General features: G+C 41.6%; 1 protein-coding gene, 2 non-coding genes and 1 pseudogene across 4 annotated transcripts in view; 1 reads left to right on the top strand and 3 right to left on the bottom strand.

Annotated features, from left to right (window-relative positions):
- Ppox (protoporphyrinogen oxidase) overlaps positions 1-22201 on the bottom strand; it is a 948609-nt gene that overhangs the window by 622522 nt on the left and 303886 nt on the right. The gene's annotated exons all lie outside the window — the stretch shown is intronic.
- LOC137632699 (U1 spliceosomal RNA) lies at positions 8724-8886 on the bottom strand. Its single transcript, XR_011042088.1, has one exon. It is a non-coding gene; the product is annotated as a U1 spliceosomal RNA (small nuclear RNA).
- On the top strand, positions 13427-15028 carry LOC137632652 (uncharacterized; annotated as a pseudogene).
- LOC137632709 (U1 spliceosomal RNA) lies at positions 17477-17639 on the bottom strand. Its single transcript, XR_011042097.1, has one exon. It is a non-coding gene; the product is annotated as a U1 spliceosomal RNA (small nuclear RNA).

Raw genomic sequence — 22201 nt, 5'->3', positions numbered from 1 at the left:
GCTTCTTCTGCCTCTGGAAAGTTGAGTATTTATCCTTTACAGTGTATAATTTTTAGCTCCTGCTTCACACAGAAATTAAGAGTAATCTTATGTGTTCGGAGCTTGGCCGATCACCGGAGGCGCCATGGGCGCTGTCGTTCATGAAGCATGTGTTACTTAGTTAGCAGAACGACATTCCCGGTTGTAATAGCATTAATAAATTATGAAAGCTATTTAGGCAAAATTATACTAGTAAAGAAATATATAATTATACATATATTTTCCTCTTCCTTATGTCAATCGTATACGTTAGTTTCGACGCTTTAGGTAACCGAGATCTCGCCCCGCACTAGGCTACCTAGCCTACGCGTTTTAGTATACTTTCATACATGATCCCAGTTTACCCTCGTGTATCATTTTATCAATTCAACGGGAGATAGTATATCTCCTAGAATTATTTATATAACTCGATACTCGTCTCCTGTGGATATTTAAGGGTAATCCCTCCTTCACTCTGAGCGCCACCATAGGCGACAACCCTATCTTGGTCTCTCCATAGAGTAGTCACTCAGGCTTGACTAGGCTAGTGTTTTCTGTCTTCCACCCTTGCCGGCGAGTATCCCGGCTTTGGTTTTCGACAGAACCTCAGAGTATTCAGTCTTTCTGCAGGCGGCCGAGCAGCAGGGCGAGTAGTCACTCCCCTACCGGCTTACAGCTGCCGGCATAGGAGGCTATGCCTTCCTAGGCTGCACCAGAAGTGGTAGTATGATGCTGCCACCTTCTCCCCAGTGGTCTAGAAGACTAGTCCTGTTTCGCAGACCCTAGGCTGAAGAATAGATATTCTTCTGCCTCCTAGGACAGTGCCAATACTGAAACAGAGTTTCTCCCTTGTGTGGTAGTGGCGGCAACCCTGCCGCCTTCTGCCACACTTGGTACAGGACCCTTTCCCTGCCCCTCTCTGTCCTTTAGCGATGGCCTAGCTATTGCAGCCCTGCGGCCGTCGACCTACAATCTCACCGCTTGCTGGGTAGGATGTGGTGCCGGCCGGGCTCCTACATAAGCAGCTGTATAGTCACTCAGTCTTTCCCTTATGGACGCAAGGCTCTGGGAAAGGTTGTGCCGGCTGTGACGGCCGCCGGTGGAAGACCCCTCTACTGTCAAGTGTTCTTAAGTCCTCTCTTGGATTGCCATCCACATCCCCGAAGACAGCAGTGACCGGCAACGGATTTTGTGGCTGGCTGGAAGCTTGAATAATGCATTCTCCCCTTCCATTTGAACCCTCATTCTGGAGAAAGGCAGTAAGGTTAAGTACTTACACCCTTATTTATTGTTAACAAACATTTAATAAGATAGCCCTTCACTCCATGCTTTCTCTCTCTCTGTCAGCTAGTGCCGCCAGGTAATAACCCAGCCGGCAACATGCTGACTGGGCCGGTGCCGCCAGGTACTATGTCGCCGGCTGGACCGTGCCGCCAGGTACTACAGTAGAGAGTATATTTGCAGTATAGTATATACTGCAGGCAGAAAACTATAGTATGAATTATACAGTAGTTATTTTCCAACATACCTTGTGTATCCTTGCACAGTCTATTGTTGAGACCAACCCTATATTGAAAGGAAAGACTTCCTTCAATATACTGATAGTTAATCAGTTAACAACTTACCCCACAATATTAAAGAACTTAAGAAGGGCCAGTGTTGAGATACACTTATCTACCCTTAGGGGTTGGAACCCTTCTCTTGAGTTTGCCTGAGTAGGGAAACTCTATGGCTTTAATTTTGTGGGAGGTCACAGCAATTGGCTGGACAGGAAACAAAAGTATGTGTCTTTCCTTGTTCCTTTCTAGCTTGACTATCCTAAGCTATAATGGTTAAAATATTAATATTAATATTTTGCATAATTTGCTTATCAAAAGAGATAAACAACCGCATACTCATTTAATTTTCCTCTCTTTACAAGAGGACCAAATGAAGTGCGATGTCATCTTTTGCAATCACAGGAGTAAGGACTTCTGTGGCCACAAAGGGTGCAGGTCTCATGCCCCCTGCACCAAATCTACCGAAACCCTGCGGTACTGGGACCCCCAGGACTGCAATATGTGCCGGACCTTGGTGACCGAAGGTTTCGACGACCCCAAGTCAGTGGAGTCGAGGGATGCAGCACGAGCAAAGCTGCGCAGATGGGTACAAGGGTTCAAAAAGAACTCTACGGGACTGTACCTTCCTAATGAAAGGATGCGCGACTTGCTGTTCCCGAAAGCGGGTAGTGAACTCTCCTGCGTCCAGATTGCCATCGAGACGGGTGTCAGTGACACGTTACAAGGCATGGAAATCCACCAGGAAAGGATATCTGAAGTGTCCACGGACACTGAAAAGGATCTTCTCAAGGATGATCCCGAGGAGGAGTCTACTCTACCTCCCGATGAAGATGATGAAGTCGAGTCGGAGTCCCTTCCATCGGTGCCGGCACCGGAGCCATTACCTTCAACATCTTCTGCCCCTCCATCAGACGACATGAGACAGGCACTGGCCCATCTTATGGCTCTAATGGAGAGCATTCGCAAGCAAGTCGATGCTAGGGAAGCGAAACTTGAGAGAGAGCTCCGTGAAGCTCGACTCTCCACCTCCCGAGGCTCATACAAGAGACTCAGATTCCAAGACCTCCCACCCTGCTCTGAAACTAATCCCTGGAGGTAAGCGGAGTTTATGCCGATCACCAACAGCAAACTCTACATATTGAAGAAGATGGGAGCTGTCCCCCTAGATGACATTCAGTTTTGGCCAAGCTTCAATGCTTACCCAGACTGCTTCATTCGACTGAAGCAGGAGCCAGCGTCGAACGAAGAAACGGAACCCAAGGAGGTCATGGTATTCGACCACGACAAGGCACAGGCTCTCTTGTCGAGCAGCCTAAAGGTGGGCTACACGAACTCTAACGTGTCTGCCCTGAGCAAGAAACATCCTACCTTTCTTGTTCCTGCTTCAATAGCCTTCCCCTTTACGTCAAAGGCTTTTAAAGCCATTGCCAAGGCAGCAGAGGAAGGCAAACCTTGTCCTACACTGGAAGAGTGTAGACCCCTGTCGTTAGCCCTGCCCATGGAGGATAAGGAATGGAAAGAAGTCCACCTAACCTTCTCGGTAGGGAAGCTGGATGCAGATATCGCTGGACGGTAGTTCAAACGAGAATCTCCCAAAGCTAACATACTTTCTCTTGCGTAGGAAGCAAGAGACGAAGGAGAGATTAGCAGCATCCCTATCCCTACAGAACTGTATGGAGATGTGCGCAGGCTTAAAGAGCACCCTAGACATGAACATGGTCATGGCCAAAATGCGCATGGCCACCTTAGTAAAGGACCTGTATAGCTTTATGAAAGCCAGAAGAGCATACAGAGTGTTCGTGTTTGCTACGGCAACTGTGAAACACGAACCCAGGAAGCTGATAGCTTCCAATATCTGGGGTAAAGACCTCTTCCCAAATGAAGTGCTCAAGGAGGTAGTTGACAAAGCCACCACGGAGAATAGAAATCTCCAGATGTGGGGCATGTCATCCAAACGAAAGTCTTCCTCGGATGTGGGTCCCCAACCTAAGAGGAAGACCAAGAGACCTAGACTACCCTCTCGGCCTGCCCAGCAACAACATCCCACAGTCACCATGACCGCGGTGCCCCAAGTGGTTGCTCAACCACAAACCACATTCCAGATGGTGCCTCAACAGCTGTTTGCCCAGTCACCAGCATTCAACCCTGGGTTTGAGAGGCAGACCACTACCTTTCGTCCCAAAGGTAAAGGCTCCAGACGGGGCTCCTCAAAACACCCCTCACGAGGTAAGGGAGGACCCGGTCAGGGGGGTAAATCCTCCAGACAACCAAAGCAATGAGATGCTTCAGGTAGGAGGGAGGCTCCAACACTTTCAGGATCGTTGGACCTTCGATCCTTGGGCCCACAGCCTAATCGAGAACGGACTTGGATGGAGCTGGAGCAAAGCTCCACCATCATTTCCTCAATTCTTTCAACACTCCACCCCCTCACTGGAAGAATATACCCTAGAACTATTGAGCAAACAGGTAATAAAGAGGGCAAAGTCCATCAAATTCCAGGGAAGGCTGTTTTGTGTTCCCAAGAAGGACTCAGACAAACTCAAAGTCATTCTGGACTTGTCACCACTCAACAAGTTCATCGAGAACAGCAAGTTCCGGATGTTAACCCTTCAGCATATAAGGACCATGTTACCAAAAGGGGCGTACACAGTCTCAATAAACCTAGCAGATACTTATTGGCATATCCCAGTCAACCACCCCCTCTCCTCCTACCTAGGATTCAAGTTACAGAAGAAAAAGTATGTCTTCAGAGCCATGCCCTTCGGACTAAACATAGCCCCAAGGATCTTCACGAAACTTGCAGACGCAGTCGTTCAACAACCACACTTAAAAGGCGTTCAGGTAGCAGCGTACCTGGACGACTGGCTGGAGTGGGCAGCATCCAGGACGACTTGTCTGCATGCATCCAAGAAAGTGATCCAGTTCCTGGAACATCTGGGATTCAAGGTCAACCTCAAGAAGTCTCGACTTTCTCCAGCTCAGGAGTTTCAATGGCTGGGAATCCATTGGAACTTGAAGTCACACCGCCTCTCCATTCCCCCAGGGAAGAGGAGAGAGATTGTAGGATCTGTCAAGGGACTACTGAAATCCGACAGGATCTCAAGACGCCAACATGAAAGAGCACTGGGCTCTCTCCAGTTCACAGCAGTGACAGACCCAGTGCTAAGAGCACAGCTGAGAGATGCGTCAGGTGTCTGGAGAAGATACGCATCAAACGCTCGAATTGACCTTTAGGTCTCCAGAATTTTAACTCCTGGCGAGAATATCCTCAAAATTTATCTTAAGGATATCGCATAATATCAGGGGACGTATATCTTGATACGACACAAGGCAATCTTCACCCCGAATAGCGTTTTGGTTTCGAGGGGGAAGAGTGGCGAAACTGAAGGGGAGCCATTATCAAGGTTACCCTTCCTCCCGTACTATTACGAGGATCCAAGATGGCGCTCATACCTTGTCACATTGCAGAACCCTTGAAGGTGAACTGCTGATAAGTGCCATCTCTTCTTTTCTGCAAGACGAAAGATGGCTAATATCACATGATTGATATGGGGCGATCTCGAGCCTTGTTGGTTCAGACATCTCATTATCACTTCGCTGTCCAAGATCAGCCTGATGTGCGCTGATCTACGAGGGGAGAGTTTTTTCAACGTCAAAAGGACTGCCATGGCCTCCAAAATATTGATGTGAAAGGTCTTGAACAGAGAAGACCAAGTTCCTTGGACTTTCCTTTGATGGGAGTGACCTCCCCATCCTTCCGTCGAGGCATACATATGGATGGTCACCGATGGTGGAGGTGGTTGCAAAGGTACAGTCCTCGTTAGGTTCTTGGCCTTCGACCACGGCTTGAGAAGTGATCGGTGTAAGGTCGGTATCGGTCTTTTTAGATCTCTTCGAGCGTTTGATGCTTATCTTCTCCAGACTCCTGACGCATCTTTCAGCTGTTCTCTTAGCACTGGGTCTGTTGTAGCTGCAAACTGGAGAGAGCCCAGTACTCTTTCCTGTTGGCGTCTTGAGATCCTGTCGGATTTCAGAAGTCTCTTGATAGACCCCGCAATCTCTCTCCTCTTCCCTAGTGGGAATAGAGAAGCAGTGTGTCTTCAAGTTCCAATGGATTCACAGCCATTAAAACTCCTGAGCTGTAGAGAGTCGAGACATCTTGAAGTTGATCTTGAATCCTAGATGTTCCAGGAACTGGATCACTTTCTTGGATGCTTGCAGACAAGTCGTCCTGGATCCTGCCCACATTAGCCAGTCGTCCAGGTACGCTGCTACCTGAACACCTTCTAGGCGTAGTTGTTGAATGACTGCGTCTGCAAGTTTCGCAAAGATCCTTGGGGCTATGTTTAGTCCGAAGGGCATGGCTCTGAAGACATACTTTTTCTTCTGTGGCTTGAATCCTAGGTAGGAGGAGAGGATCGGCTGACTGGTAGATGCCAGTAAGTATCTGCCAGGTCTATTGAGACTGTGTACGCCCCTTTTGGTAACAGGGTCCTTATGTGCTGAAAGGTTAACATCCGGAACTTGCTGTTCTCGATGAACTTGTTGAGTGGCGACAAGTCCAGAATGACTCTGAATTTGTCTGAGTCCTTCTTGGGGACACAAAACAGCCTTCCCAGGAATTTGATGGACTTTGCTCTTCTTATTACCCGTTTGCTCAAGAGTTCTAGGGTATATTCTTCCAGTGAGGGGATGGAGTGTTGAAAGAATTGAGGAAATGATGGTGGAGGCTTGCTCCAGCTCCATCCAAGTCCAATCTTGATTAGGCTGTGGGCCCAAGGATCGAAGGTATCATGATCCTGAAAGTGTTGGAGCCTCCCTCCTACCTGAAGCATCTCATTGCTTCGATTGTCCGGAGGATTTACCTCCCTGACCACACCCTCCCCTACCTGGTGAGGGTCGTCTAGAAGAGCCCAGTCTGGAACCTCTACCTTTGGGATGAAAGGTAGTGGTTTGCCTCTCAAACCCAGGGTTGAATGCTGGTGACTGGGCAACCAGCTACTGAGGCACCACTTGGAATGTGGTTTGTGGTTGAGCAACCACTTGGGGCACCGCGGACATGGCGACTGTGGGATGTTGTTGGACAGGCCGAGAGGGTGGTCTTCCTCTTAGGTTGGGGACCTGCATCCGGGGAAGACTTTCGCTTCGATGAGATGCCCCACTTCTGGAGAAGGTTCCTATTCTCCGTGGCGGCTCTATCAACTACCTCCTTGACCACTTCATTTGGGAATAGGTCCTTACGCCAGATATTGGAAGATATCAGCTTTCTGGGTTCGTGTTTCACTGTTGCTGCAGCAAACATGAACTCTCTACAAGCTCTCCTAGCCTTCATAAAGGCGTACATGACCATGAGCATGTCTGGGGTGCTTTTCAGGCCTGCACACATTTCGATGCAGTTCTGTAGGGATAGGAATGCCGCAAGTCTCTCCTTCGTCTCTTGCTCCCTGCGCAAGAGAAAGTCTGATAGTTTCGGGAGATTCTCGCTGAACTGTCGTCCCGTGATATCTGCATCCAACTTCCCTACTGAGAAGGTTAAGTGGACTTCTTTCCATTCCTCATCCTCAATGGGCAGGGCTAACGACAGAGATCTACAATCCTCTAGTGTACAGCAAGGTTTGCCTGCCTCCACTGCCTTGGCAACAGCTTTAAAAGCCTTCGACGTAAAGGGGAAGGCTATTGAAGCAAGAGCAAGAAAGATAGGATGCTTCTTGCTCAAGGCGGACACTTTCGAGTTCGTGTAAGCCACCTTCTTCAGGCTACTCGACAAGAGTGCCTGTGCCTTGTCGTAGTCGAATACCATGACCCCTTTGGGTTCCGTCTCCTCTTTTGACGCTGGCTCCTGCTTCAGTTGAATGAAGCAGTCTGGGTAAGCACTAAAGCTTGGCCACAACTGGATGTCGTTTAAGGGGATGGCTCCCATCTTCTCCGATATGTAGAGTTTGCCGTTAGTAATAGGCATAAACTCCGAATACCTCCAGTTCTTCAATTCGCATTGTTACTATTCTTGCCGATAAGCTAATCGTAGAAAATAATTCCACTTTCTATTGGACAAACAACATCTACTACCTTTGACAATAATTCTTTGAAGAAGTCTTCAGCAGTAAAACATCTCATTCTTTTCACAATTAGTTTCAACACATAGCTAGCATGAACATTTCGGTCACTTTATCTTTCCAGGGGAAAAAAGATGACTGCTGCTGTTAAATTAGTTCTCAGCCATGCCACTTCATCTTCTCTTTTTTAACAGTAAAAATCTTGTAATGAATATGATGAGCTTCATAGTGCTGTTTAATATTTGAAACTTTCTTCAAGGCAATACGATCTTTACAAATTAAGCAAACATATTTTTTGAAGTGCTCCAGCCGTTCTCAAAAGTTTGACAGTAAATCCACATTTTTTTTTCTCAGTTTCGATGGGTTTATTTTTGCTTAGAATAAAAGGACTTCTGGAAAGGAAAGAAAAAAAAATATGGTAATAATACCTAACACAATTTATCACAAATAAATAAAAAAAAACATTACTATGTAATGCAGATACCTACTGTACCGTAATTTTACCACCAAATAACAAAGTCAGATGAAAAAGGAAGTAAATTTTTCATGGATTAGCTGACCTTTAAGTGAACTACTGTATTGAATTTTGTACTTGATACTAATTACATATATAGTGTCCAGGTGTTTAATTTGTGGGGAGGGTAGAAAACCCTGGCAGGCGAAATGTGAAAAAAAAAAAAAAAATAGTCCGGTTCATCATTTTATCAGGTTTCAAGTTATCAGGATTTGTTACTCATGTATTATTTTATAGTTGGCTCTCTTATAGAAGTTGTATTATTGAATAATGATCTGGTGTGAAGCTCGAGAGTAACTTCTTGGATACAATCATCATCTCCAAAATCATAAGCAGAAAGAACAATTATTTTCAGTGATTCTAAAGATTTACAAAATATCAAAGGGTCTTTATATGGGGTGATGGAATTTCATAATTGTTTCAGTAATATTACACTTTTTAATCTATGTAATTCGGTAGTAAACTCACAAACATAAACTCCACGGAGAAATATACAATCTTGATACTAGGGGCAATTGAAATAACTTGACCTATTAATTACAGGAAGCAAGACATTTATTTATACTTTTTCCGAATTATTGAGGGATAGCGCGAACGCAGTCCCTCGCTACCAAAAATTTCGCACCCGAGTTGACCACATTTGGGTCAATCGCAAGGGTCAGCACCACCGGAGTGCAATGGTGAGCCTCACCTTGGGGGAACCACCTTCGTGATCATGGTGTCCCCTGTGCCAGGTAAGTATGCTCAATTTGGCTTCTGTGGGACTCTACACAAAACCGACTGAACACATACGAGATAGGGCATGTGTTCATATAAAAACTATATACAATAGTTTGTTATTTATGTTTGCTAACAAATAATTATATGTAAAAGGCAGTAATACTTTTCGTTACTGAGGAATTTTATTAAAAATCCGGATAATAACATTCAGAATTGCCGAATTCCATCAACCAATATCAATTACTATCAAAAAAGTAATTTTTTTTTCTATAAAATATAGCATAATGTGCCATTAATATCGTGATAACATTAATCATTTGGATAATATTTGTTTTTTCAAGAAAAATAATTTTTCCTAAGTTTTCATAAAAACAAATTAGTTCGCTTGATTTTCATATAGCAAAGAGTTGTCTAAACCTACTTATACTTGTAAACAATTAGACATCTTTTGATGAAAAGTTTGCATAAACCAAGAAGTTGAATAGACAAAACAATGTTCACAAGTAATTAAAATCTTCACCAGATCGCCTGAATGTTGAGCAGAAAATCCTCATCATCATCTCCTACGTCTATTGACGCAAAGGGCATCGGTTAGATTTCGCCAGTCGTCTCTGTCTTGAGCTTTTAATTCAATACTTCTCCATTCATCACCTCCTACTTCCGCTTTATAGTCCCAATGCCAAGTAGGCCTGGGTCTTACATCTTACAATTCTTCTAGTGCCTTGTGGAGCCCCGTTAAACGTTTGGTGAACTAATCTCTCTCGGGGAGTGCGAAGATCATGCCCAAACCATCTCCATCTACCCCTCATCATGATCTCATCCACATATGGTACTCGAGTAATCTTTCAGTTTCATTTCCAATCCTGTCCTATCATTCAACTTTCAATATCCTTCTGAAGGCTTTATTTTCAAATCTACTATATCTATTGGAGATTGTTTCACTGACATACCATGATTCATGTCCATAGAGTAACAACGATCTCACTAAACTAATATATAGTCTGATTTTTATAGGAAACTTTAGGCCATTTGATTTCCAAATTTTATCTAAACTAGCCATTATCTGATTTGCTTTTTTCAATCTTTCATCAAACTCTAATTCTAAAGACCCTGTATTGGAGATCATTGTTCCTAAATACTTAAATGACTCTACCTCATTAATCCTCTCTCCTTCCAATGATATTTCATCATCCTTTGCATACTCCGTTCTCATCATCTCTGTCTCTTTTCTATTTATCTTCAACACCACCTCATGTGATATTTCATGCATTCTGGTTTGCCAGCATTGCAAATCCAGTGGTGTTCTGCTAACAAGGACAGCATCATCAGCATACTCTAGGTCTGCTAATTCACTATCACCAATCCAGTCCAATCCTTCACCACCATCTCTGACTGTTCTACACATTACAAAGTCCATGAGGAGGATAAACATCGTAGGTGACAACACATTCCCTTGGAGTACTCCGCTATTCACTGGAAACTCACTTGATAAGCCTCCATTAACATTAACTTTGCACTTGCTATGCTCATGAACAAACTTAATCAAATTTACATATTTAAGAGGAATTCCATAATATCGCAGGACTCTCCACAAAATTGGCCGGTGCACACTATCAAAGGTTTTTTCATAGTCCACAAATACCATCAAAAGGGGATTTACTTATTCTACCCATTGTTGTACAACATGACTCAAAATGAAAATTTTGTCAGTGCAACTTCTACGTTTTCTAAATCCTGCTTGTTCATCTCTCAGCTTTTCATCAATCTTTCTCTCCAGTCTCTTAAGAATAAGCATACTATGTATTTTCATAACAACTGACGTGAGTGTTTTACCTCTGTAATCATTGCAATCAGTCAGGTCTCCCTTTTTAGCTATTTTCACCAACACTCCTAACTCCCATTCATCAGGTTTTGCCTCTTCATGCCACATTCTACAAAGTAATCTTCTAAGTAGTTTGGGACTCACTTCATTTCCGGCCAGCATCATCTCTGCAGTTATTCCATTGTATCCAGGGACTTTCCATCTCTTTAGTTTCTTTAGGAAAGCTTCGACTTCAAACACTGAATTCATTCATGGGCACATCAAGGTCTTCATCAGCTTCAGCTATATCAATCATATTATTCCCTTCATATGTCCTATTCATAACCTCACTAAAGTGTTCCATCCAACGTTGTCTTTCTTCATCTTCTGTTGCTATAACAGAGCCATCTCTCTTTTTGATGGGTATATGCTGCTGCTTCTTTGCCCTAGTCAAAATTTCATTAACAGTTCTATGAGAAATTCTCACACCATAGCCACTTCCTGAATTCATAGCTTTGTCGGCCTCATATGTTTTACTGTCTAAATACTCTCTCCAGTCATTCCTGACTCTTCTTTTGACCTCGCTGTCAATACTAGAAAGCTAAGCATGCTCTACCTTGTAATTATCATTACTTCCTCAAAAACTTTCAATAATCAATTTCTGTCTTTGTATCCTTTTTATAGTATCCCAAGTATCATTCGATATCCATGGTTTTCTCCTTGTAACTGTTTGTCCCAAGACTTCACTACCAATTGATTGATGTATGTTCTTAATATCACACCATTCTTAATTAATTGTCTGTTCTTTGTCTCTTAAAGTCTCTAAGACAGCAAATAGATTCCTACATTCAATTGCAAATGTTTCTCTGTGCTCTTCCTCTAGATGCTTAGTTGTATCAAACCTAGGTATTCTATCTAGATTTCTGTTGGGTGCTTTCAGTTTTAATTTCAGTGTGGCAATGAGGACCTGTTGATCACTACCAATATCAGCACCTCTATAACTTCTCCAATCACAACTTTTATATCTCTCTTAGGGATCTCATCTATTATCCTCTGCAGTTCTTCATAGTATTCATCTACCTTTTCTTCAGGGGAATAATTTGTTAGGGGCATAGCAAACTATAATACTCATATTGAATTGCTTTGATTTGAACTTTGCTAGTAACAATCTATTATTTACAGCACTCCACTTGGTTAATGCCTTTTCTGCTCTTAGTGTCATCATTATTCTTACCCCTTCTCTTCCAGCTCCATCTGATCTTCCGGACTATATATATATATATATATATATATATATATATATATATATATATATATATATATATATATATAATTTATTTATATATATATATATATATATATATATATATATATATATATATATATATATATATATATATATTCCCTTGGTCTACGGTTTCCTTACCAATCCCCTTACAATGTGTTTCACTTAGGACCAAGACATCCCAATTATATTTCATAAATTCACTCTCCACTTGCTGTAACTTCCCAATCTGATTTATGGTTCTAACATTCCAATTACCTATTTTCAATTTTTCTTTAGTATTTATAAACCGGGAGATTCTTAGCACCCCGCTACGCCCGGGACTGGGGGCCATTCTTTCATCTTCTCTGTCTATGACTGACTAAATCCATAGATGATTCATTGGCTAGATACATCAAAAGAATGGTACAGTATAGGTCCAACTCTGCCCATAACCATCTCGGCCCATTCAATGTAACCAACTCGGCCCATCGCCTGTGCCAAGTCGGCCCATTTGTGATAGCCAACTCGGCCCATTTTTGACAGGTCAGATCAGATCAAATGAAGTCGTCCAGTATAGCTTTTGCAACAGCACACGCACAGCAATATCACGCAATGATAGGTGTAAAGGTTTTATTATTCATTTCCAAACATTATTTAATGGCTATAATAAGAACTGCGTTTAGAAACAATTATTGGACAACTCATTTCCCTAAACATTATAAATCCTTTGGTTGTTGTTATAATTGTTTGAAAAGAAAGAAATACTGAGAGAGAGGGGACCGGATGGAGGGATACACACACGCACACGTACATACAGAGAGAGAGAGAGAGAGAGAGAGAGAGAGAGAGAGAGAGAGAGAGAGAGAGAGAGAGAGAGAGGCTGGTTAGGAACCTTCTTTATACAAGCACTTAAGTGTCTCTTAAGTGCCTCATTGCCTCATTGTAATAGTTGTTTCGTATATGTAGTTCAAGGCTTTGAATAATTTTCGAAACTGAACCATAGCTTCTATAATTGATATGGTTACGAACCTACTGCTAGACTTCAAGCAGCTAGGACAACATGGCTGACCAGTGCTTGATATGCTGTGAAACTCTCCGTCCCCGTCAGGTAAGAAGATTTACCTTTAAAGTAAATAAATAGTACTCCAATGACATATATTTTAATTTGTATAGAATTTTGGCATTATGTCAGTCACTGGGGTACTAAGGCCATTCAGCACTGAAATAGAAATTGACAGTAAAAGATTTGAAAGACGTAACAGGAGGAAAACCTCGCAGTTGCACTCTGAGACAATTGTTAGGTGTTTGTGGACAGTAAGAAGGAAATGTCATATATTAACTTTGTACTCATAATGTCATGTGTAACGCGTTCTTTACATATGACAGGAAGCACTGCAATGTGATGGATGTAGCTACTGGCAGCATCGGACCTGTGGAAGTGGGATCACCCGGGAGCAATACAGGGCTGCTGTTATAGAAGGTTATATTGACTGGATGTGTCACATGTGTATTCAAGAAAATCAGAGTCCGGGGGAAACTTGTGTAGTTTCGAGCGCAAACACGGAATATTTTGAGGATGCAGTGGCAATGAGTAATGTGAATACCGAGAGTCTAGATTCATTTGAAGGTGGAGTGTCAAATATCAGTGGTGCTTCTTCAATTGAGGATCCTACGCCAATGGTAATGTCTCCCTAAAGGGAGACAGTAACATATGAAAAGATTGAATCATCTTCACAAAGAGGAAATTCGAAACTTATTGACAGCACCGGCTACTCTTACACACTAAAAAGAAAAAATAACGTGAGTATTCATTGGCGGTGTGTGGTTAGAAACAAAAAAATCTCATGCATGGCGGCAGTAAAAGAAGTGGGTAACACTTTTATTAGAGGGCATGCTGAACACTGCCATCCACCTGAGACCAGCTGTGCTGTAAAAAGTAAGGTGTGTACACTCGTGAAGCAAAAGGCAATGGAAGACGTCTTTCGGCCTGCTTCTGATATTGTTGACGAGGTACTTCGGGAGCAAGTAAATCCTACCATTCCTGTTTCATGTCTACCGGCTCCATTTAATCTTGCTAGGCAGGGAAATCGTAAACGGAAGGCAAATCGACCACGAGAACCGCAAGACCTCGATTTCGAAATTAGCGATGCCCACATTCCTGAACACTTTTTGCAACGGGACATTACTGTCGGAGAAAGACGGCATTTGATATTTGCCACAGATGATCAACTTAAGTTACTATCTAAAGCGAAGCAGTGGTATGCTGATGCTACTTTTAAAATAGTACGCAAACCATTTACACAACTGTTCAGCATCCATGCATTTGTGAAATATGATGGGCAATTGAAGCAAGTTCCCCTTTTGTTTGCGCTTATGTCAGGAAAAAGGCGCAGAGACTACAAAAAAGTTCTTTGTGAAATAAGAGAACTGATAGGTGGGCATGCCCTTAAAGTTGAAGAAGTTTTAATTGACTTTGAAGGCAGTGTATGGTGCGCTATTCCCGACATTTTACCAAATGTTACGATCCATGGTTGTGCTTTCCACTGGGGCCAGGCTGTATGGAGGAAAGTGCAAGAATTAGGCCTTCAAAGTTCTTACACAAACGACGTCAGCACTTACAAGTTTTTAAGGCAGTTGTTGTCGCTCCCATATATGCCACAGGAACATATAGAAGAGCTTTTTATCAGGTTTTATAGAAAAGCTGCAGGGGTGAATGAACTCATAAGCCTTTTAAATTACGTGAAAAAGACGTGGATCAATTCTGCAATATGGCCTCCTCACACGTGGTGCGTCTTGGGTTGGAGCATCAGAACAAATAATGATGTTGAGGGATGGCATAACAGAATAAACTTAAAGGCAAGGAAAGGAAACTTAAATTTTTATTTACTTTTAAAGCTCCTACATGATGAGGCAAACATAGTTAATTTACAGGTGCGGCTGCTGTCAGAAGCGAAGGTTTTGAGAAAGCAGCAACATAAGTATAATAAACATCACGGCCAACTTGTAAAACTATGGGACGAATATAATAATAATGAAAGATCGGCCAGACAATTACTGAAGGCAGTTTCTCATCATATTGCTGTCTATGTTTCGTAATATGTACATTATTATTTTTAGAAGCTTTTAGCAATGTGCTTTACTTTTTATTATTATATTATCTAACAAAGACTACTCTTTCTATTTTCAAAAATGTTTTTACTTACCTCAGAGATTTATTTAGCAATGTGTTTTACCTTTTATCATTATATTATTTATAAAGACTACTCTTTCTATTTTCAAACTGTTTTTACTTACCTCGGAGATTTATTTACAAAATTACTTGGAAAGAGATAAACGAGACTTTTCTCAGGTCTGATCTCGAAATAGAACAAAACATAATAAAATAAAATAACACACAATATAATGATATAAAATAGCTTTAATAAGATAAATTTGGATGTGGGCCGAGTTGGTATATAGAGGGCCGAGCTTGTAGTGGGCTGAAAAGGCAATGGACCGAGTTGGTAGTCACAATGGGCCGACTTGGCGATGGGACGAGTTGGACTACAATCAAAAGAATTGCCAGTTCCTTGTGATGCGCAGTGCCTATCTAGCAAAGGCAAGTGACCCCTGCCGGTCCATACTAATTCTAGTAAGATCAACCGCCAGGCATCAGGAGTAGAATCCGAAGAGACCGTTTGACCATCACCTTAAATCCATCCGTCACCCTGCTACCAGTGACTTCATCGAGATTTAGGGGGGCATTTCCTCCAAACCCAAAGCTCTCATTACTCCACCAAGTTGCTCATCCGCTTATACGAGTATAACCGTTGGCAAACATGTATTGCTGAGATATACAGCCTAGCACGGTATTGAGCTGAAAATAGCTACTAGTTAATTGTGTTTCTTAATAATCATTCGGATATCAGAAATGGGATGTTAATGATACCTATATGCTTGTATTTTAATTCATTTAAAGGTCTTTGCAAGACCAACCCATATTTCTCACTGCACTTTTTATGTGATTTGCAAGCAATTCCTTTAAAATCAAATATACCATCATAGATAAAGAGCCCTGTCCAATAGGAAGGGCCAGACAATTTAAATAACAGCAAAGGCAAAATTTCATGAGCTCTCTTTCCTACACATTCAAGTTTCCGTCTAATTAAGCGTAAAGAAAAAATTTTGTGCTGAAGTAATTTCGAGATGGGGATAAAACAGTGAAAGGTATTATTAATAAAAGAAAATATAATACTGTATATTAAAAAATGAAATACATGTAAGCAAGTTGTACTGTACAACATAACCAAACTGCGATCGATCCAAAAAAAAACTCAAATGAAAAGTGAAATGGATTCAAGGTACCATTCCCAGAATTAAAGATAATTTTTCTGATTTGTTCTCTGACTCTAATATTTGTGTATGATGTGTCTAAAAGCCCTATTTAAAGAACATTAACATGATATGGTAGACAGACATCCCAGACCCGCTTGCTCAGAGTTGTTGCTCTTTGAAGAGATCAGACCTTTCATTCCTAGAGCTTGGAGTTTTTATTTATGTTTCTGAGTGCAAAAGGTTTGATAATACTTTCTATGGTAGAGTTTTCTCAGAAATTCAAAAATCCATTTCTAACAAATACAGTGGTAACCATTTCTTCACAAATTGACATATTGGGCAAATATGTACACAAAGAAAAAACATATGGAGTATTCAATTACACCAACAAGAGGATGATTACTGATATGACCAGATAGCATTACACATGATATTACAATGAAGTACTTAGATAAGCCTTCATCCAATGGCATAATAGTCTATATTTTTATGGTATCACCTTGTCTCCATGAGTCAATCAAGTCAATTACCTCATGATGACTCTAGAATTACTGTGCCACATAAAAATCACATTCATCACTGGAGTCACACTTGTTCACACGCATTTCTGCAAATACACATCATATAGGGCTACAGGAGTGTATCACATATATGTCAAAATATACCCTTCTAAGAACGAGAGGTGGTAACAAAATAACACCGATGGGAAGATAAAGCTTATTGGTGTATTTTAATGGATTTAAAGACACTCAAAACATATGATTTGACACCTAAATTAGATCTCTATTTCAGTTTTTGTCATAGCCATAAGCCAAAATTGGGTTTCCGTAATTTCAGCGGTGGCCATTTTGAAATCGACTTATGAAAAATTTTTCAAAGATACAGATTGGCATCACGCACATTTGGGTTCTGTATTGTCTGTTCTACCAGAGTCGCTAATAAAAAATTGTATGTACGCCAAAACACACAAGCCATTCTGCCACTGGACTATAATGGTCAGACATTTAAGAATACAAAGGAAGAAGACACCCACAGCACATATGGAATTTCGTAATTATTTCAGTAATATTACACTTCTTAATATCTGCAATTCGGTAGCAAACTCACAAGCATAGATTCCATAAAAGAAAAACCAATTTTGATACTCTGATCAATTGCAATAACTTCATGGATTAATATTTACATTATTTACAGGAAGCAAGACATTTACTTATAGTTTTTACAAATTATTGAGGGATAGCGCGAACGCAGTCCCTCGCTACCAAAAATTTCGCACCCGAGTTGACCACATTTTGGTCAATCGCAAGGGTCAGCAACACCGGAGTGCAATGGTGAGCCTCACCTTGGGGGAACCACCTTTGTGATCATGGTGTCCCCTGTGCCAGGTAAGTATGCTCAATTCGTTGTTGTCGGGGTAATAAAGCCAACACTTGTTGTTGGCACGGGCCTTTCCCTTGGTTGGCCCGTAGAGCTCAATTCGTTGTTGTTCGTTGCTGTTGTTGGGGTATTAGAGCCAACACTTGTTGTTGGCACGGGCCTTTCCCTTGGTTGGCCCGTAGTTGTTGTTCGGTTTTTGTTGGACTCTACACAAAACCGACTGAACACATGCGAGGTAGGGCATGTGTTCATATAAAAACAATATACAATAGTTTGTTATTTATGTTTGCTAACAAATAATTATATATAAAAAGCAGTAATAATTTTCATTTCTGAGGAATTTTATTAAAAGTCCAGATAATACCATTCAGAATTGCTTAATTGCATCAAACAAGATCAAGTACTATCTAACAAGTAAATTCTTTTTCTGTAATAAAATATAGCATAATGTGCCATTAATATCTTCGTAATATCATTAATAATTTGGTTATTACTTATTCTTTCAATAGAAATGATTGCCTTAATTTTTCATTAAAAAAAAACCACTAGTTCACTTGATTTTGATCAATCACACAGTTGTTTAAGCCTGCTTATACTTATAAACAATTACAAAACTTTTGATAGAAGGTTTGCATAAACCAAAAAGTTGAATAGACTAATCAATGTCCAGACCAAGTTATTAAAAATCTTCACCAGATCGCTTGAATGCTAAGCAGAAAATATCCACTAATTAATTTTGTTTGTTAATAAATACTCTGACATCAGAAATGAAATGTTAATGTTACCTATATGCTTGTATTCTAATTCACGCAAAGGTTTTTGTACGACCAACATATTTCTCACTGTATATAACGGATTTTGAGCGAAGCGAAAAATCTATTTTTGGGTGAAAGAGCCATGTTGTCCTGATGGAAGTTCCTTCATTAGTAGCTTCCTAAGTTATATGTGACTACAGTGATATATCCCAGAGAATTTACCGAAGGTATCCAGAATTCTAACTTCTGGAGCGAGTATCCCTTAAATTTCTCCAAGGGATATTGCGTAAGGACGTATCTTGACACATCTCATAGCTATTTACACCCCGAATAGCCTTTCACTTCGAGAGGGAAAGTGGCAAGAAAATTAAGAGAGTCGTTCAAGAGGTAAAACTACTTGACTCTCCTAATGTACTGTAAATAGTTCGGTAATCCGCCACCCCACGGCGCCACCAAACCATTCTCCGTAGCTTTGTACGTATTACAGATACAGTACCAAAGGGGAGGGATTAACATCCTTTTACTAAAGGAGGGTGGGTCCATTAGGACGACATGGCTCTTTCACCCAAAAATAGATTTTTCGCTTCGCTCAAAATCTGTTTTTTGGGCTTAGGCCATGTCGTGCTGATGGAAGTTTACCAGAGCAATAATGTATCTGTGGATTTAATAGTGCCGTTATCTCAAATTGACTATTTCCTAACCGGTCACAAAGACCAAAGACACTTGATGTTACTGTAATACATCAATCAACTGAGCATACCATATGCCAGTTCTTCCTGCCCCCTACAGGGAAAAGTCTGTATAGACTCTAGGAAAAACCCGAGATTGAGTTCAAAGAACAACAAGCAAGCAGAAAGTATATCGTGTCGTATATACGTAAAGCGTAGTTTGTACTAGAGTTCTGAATAGAGTACTGTACCTCCCAGGTCTGGATCAGACAGACGAGTTTATGTTCACGTAGGAAACGTAAAACAGTAGACAAACATAGCACAACCAAACTTACCTGATTGCATGGTAAGGGAAACTTTGTCCCATGTGGTCCATAAGAGGATCAAGAATACTCTGAATATAATCTATAATCTTAAGGCGAGAGAGACGCAAAGATTCCTTCTATAGTTTATTTACAAGAAACACAGAAGTTATGATTAAGTGAAATACTTATGCTAGACATAGACATAACAAGCATAACAGTAATAACAAGGTAAATAAGTTTCATCTGAAAGAGAAAACAATGCCACTCCGTGAAATTAGGAAATTTCAGTATATATGTTATTACTAAAAGACATTATGCATAAATATGCTGGCACTCATGTCAAAATATTATGCTTTTAAGTTCACTTAACTATGGAAGACAGTTTATAATGTTCATGTCAACACTAAAAATCATCATGATATACCTAAGTCTATCATGCACACCCTTCACTAACAGTCCCAATTAGTGCACTGTCCTTCGCAATAATCAAACTACAGGCTTTATTACACTGCCTGCAGCCACCACATGAAATTTGATTTCTTGCAATTGCTTCGCATAGTGCTTAAAAAAGACTCTGGAAGACTTCCAACCAGTATAAGCACGGAGGTTATCAAACGACATAGTCTGAAAGAAGTTAAAGAGACGAGGCAACCTTCCTCGGTTCATGACCTGCGGGTGTACTGTCAGGATCCACTCTGCGAATAAAGTAAGTGATTTTCGCCCTTATCTGTTTCAAGGATAACGTCGAACCCGAAGTTTCTCCCCTAAAAAGCTGACCTTCCTCAAAGTCTGAAGTTCTACGAAGATAGACCTTTAGGCATTCCACTGGACAGAGGGATGCTTCTTCCTTCAGAGGGCAGAATTCTCCCGGGACCCCATCTTTTAGTGGGTAGCTCATTCTTGGTGAAAAAAGTTGGATCCGGAAAGAGATTTAGTTCTCCGTTCGGTGTAAACTGAATGTGGCCATCATCCCTCGAGAGGGCCACTATTTCACTGACTCTGGCTCCCGAGGCTAGTGCAAATAAAAATATCACTTTCTGAGTCAAGTCTTTCAGCGAGCAATCTTCATTGCTCAAAGTCGAGGCCAGATGAAGAACCTTATCCAAAGACCATGAAATAGGCTTTGGAGGGGCTGCAGGCCGAAGTTTTGCGCAGGCTTTCGGAATCTTGTTGAAGATTTCACTTGAAAAATCCACTTGGATGGCATATAGAATCGGTCTAGCCAAGGCATATTTACACGTCGTGATTGTATTGTCTGTGAAGATAGATGAAAAAGGACAGGCAGAAATCCGTAGAAATCTCTTGAGGTTTCTTCGCCTTAACAAAGGCCACCCATTTCTTCCAGGAAGATTCGTATTGTCTTCTTGTTGACTTTGACTTGTATTCTTCTAAGAAATTAATGCTGTCTTCGGAAATCCCAAACCTTTTCTTGACCGCTAAGGCGAGAAAATCATGAGATGAAGGTTCTGGGTTTTCTCTGATGAAGCGTAGACAGTCGATTTCTGTACTAGCTGAGTGAGAACTGGTTCCGGCAACGGGATCTGCTTCAGGCGTAGTTCTGTTATCAATGGAAACCAGACACTGCCTGGCCACTTGTGGGCCACTATCGCTGCCCTCCCCCGAAAGGATCTCAATTTGTCGAGGGCTTTCAACAACAGGTTGGTTGGTGGGAACAGGTAAATCCTGGACCATCTGTTCCAATCTAGAGACATCGCGTCCGTCGCTTACGCTAGAGGATCCTCGTACGGGGCTATGTACCGGGCTAACTTCTTGTTGTCGCTCGTTGCGAAGAGATCTACCTGCAATCCTGGGACTTTGCTCAATATGAAGGAGAATGATCCTGCGTCTAGGGACCATTCGGACTCTATCGGGTTGAACCTGGATAGAGCGTTCGCCGTCACATTGCGGAATCCTTGAAAGTGGACTGCTGATAAGTGCCATTTCATGTTCTTGGACAGATGAAGGATGGCTATTATCACCTGATTCAACTGAGGCGATCTTGAACCTTGACGATTTATGCATCTCATCACCACTTCACTGTCTAGGACCAGGCGAATGTGGATTGAGCGGCGAAGTTTCAGTTTCTTCAGGGAAAGAAACACTGCCATGGCTTCCAGATAGTTGATGTGGAAGGTCTTGAACAAGGGAGACCAAGTTCCTTGCACTTTCTGAAGATAAGAATGACCCCCCCCCCTCCTTCCTTTGAAGCATCTGTGTGGACGGTGACTGTAGGAAGAGGTGGTTGCAAGGATACTCTCCTTCTTAAGTTCTTTGTTTCCGACCATGGCTTGAGAATCGATCGCAGACAATTTGGTAACGGTCTTAGTAGATCTCTTCGATCGATGTAAGCGTATTTTCTCCAGATCCCTGATGCATTTTTTAATTGTGCTCTCAAAAGTGGGTCCTTCAAAGAGGCAAACTGGAGAGACCCCAACACTCTCTCCTGTTGTCTTCTTGAAATCTTTCGTGACCGAAGCAGATTTTTGACGGCCCATGCAATCTCCTTTCTCTTTGCCTTTGGCAAGGAGAGGCAATGTGACTGTAAGTCCCAGTGGATTCCCAACCACTGGAACTTTTGAGCTGGAGACAGAAAAGACTTTTTCAGGTTTATCTTGAATCCTAGGTACTCTAGGAATTGGATCACTTTTCTGGAGGCTTATATGCATTCTTCTTTGGATGCTACCCACACCAGCCAGTCTTCCAGGTAGGCTATCACCTGAACCCCTTTGAGGCGTAGTTGTCGAACAACTGCATTTGCAAGCTGTGTGAATATTCTCGGTGTAATATTCAAACCGAAGGGCATGGCTCTGAAAATGTATTTTCTTTTCTGGAGCTTGAATCCCAGGTAGG

The sequence above is a fragment of the Palaemon carinicauda genome, chromosome 41 (assembly GCF_036898095.1).
Source record: "Palaemon carinicauda isolate YSFRI2023 chromosome 41, ASM3689809v2, whole genome shotgun sequence".
Classification (NCBI taxonomy): Eukaryota; Metazoa; Arthropoda; class Malacostraca; order Decapoda; family Palaemonidae; genus Palaemon; species Palaemon carinicauda.
Note: the sequence above shows the minus strand (reverse complement) of the source record. Positions and strands in the feature narration are given on the sequence as shown.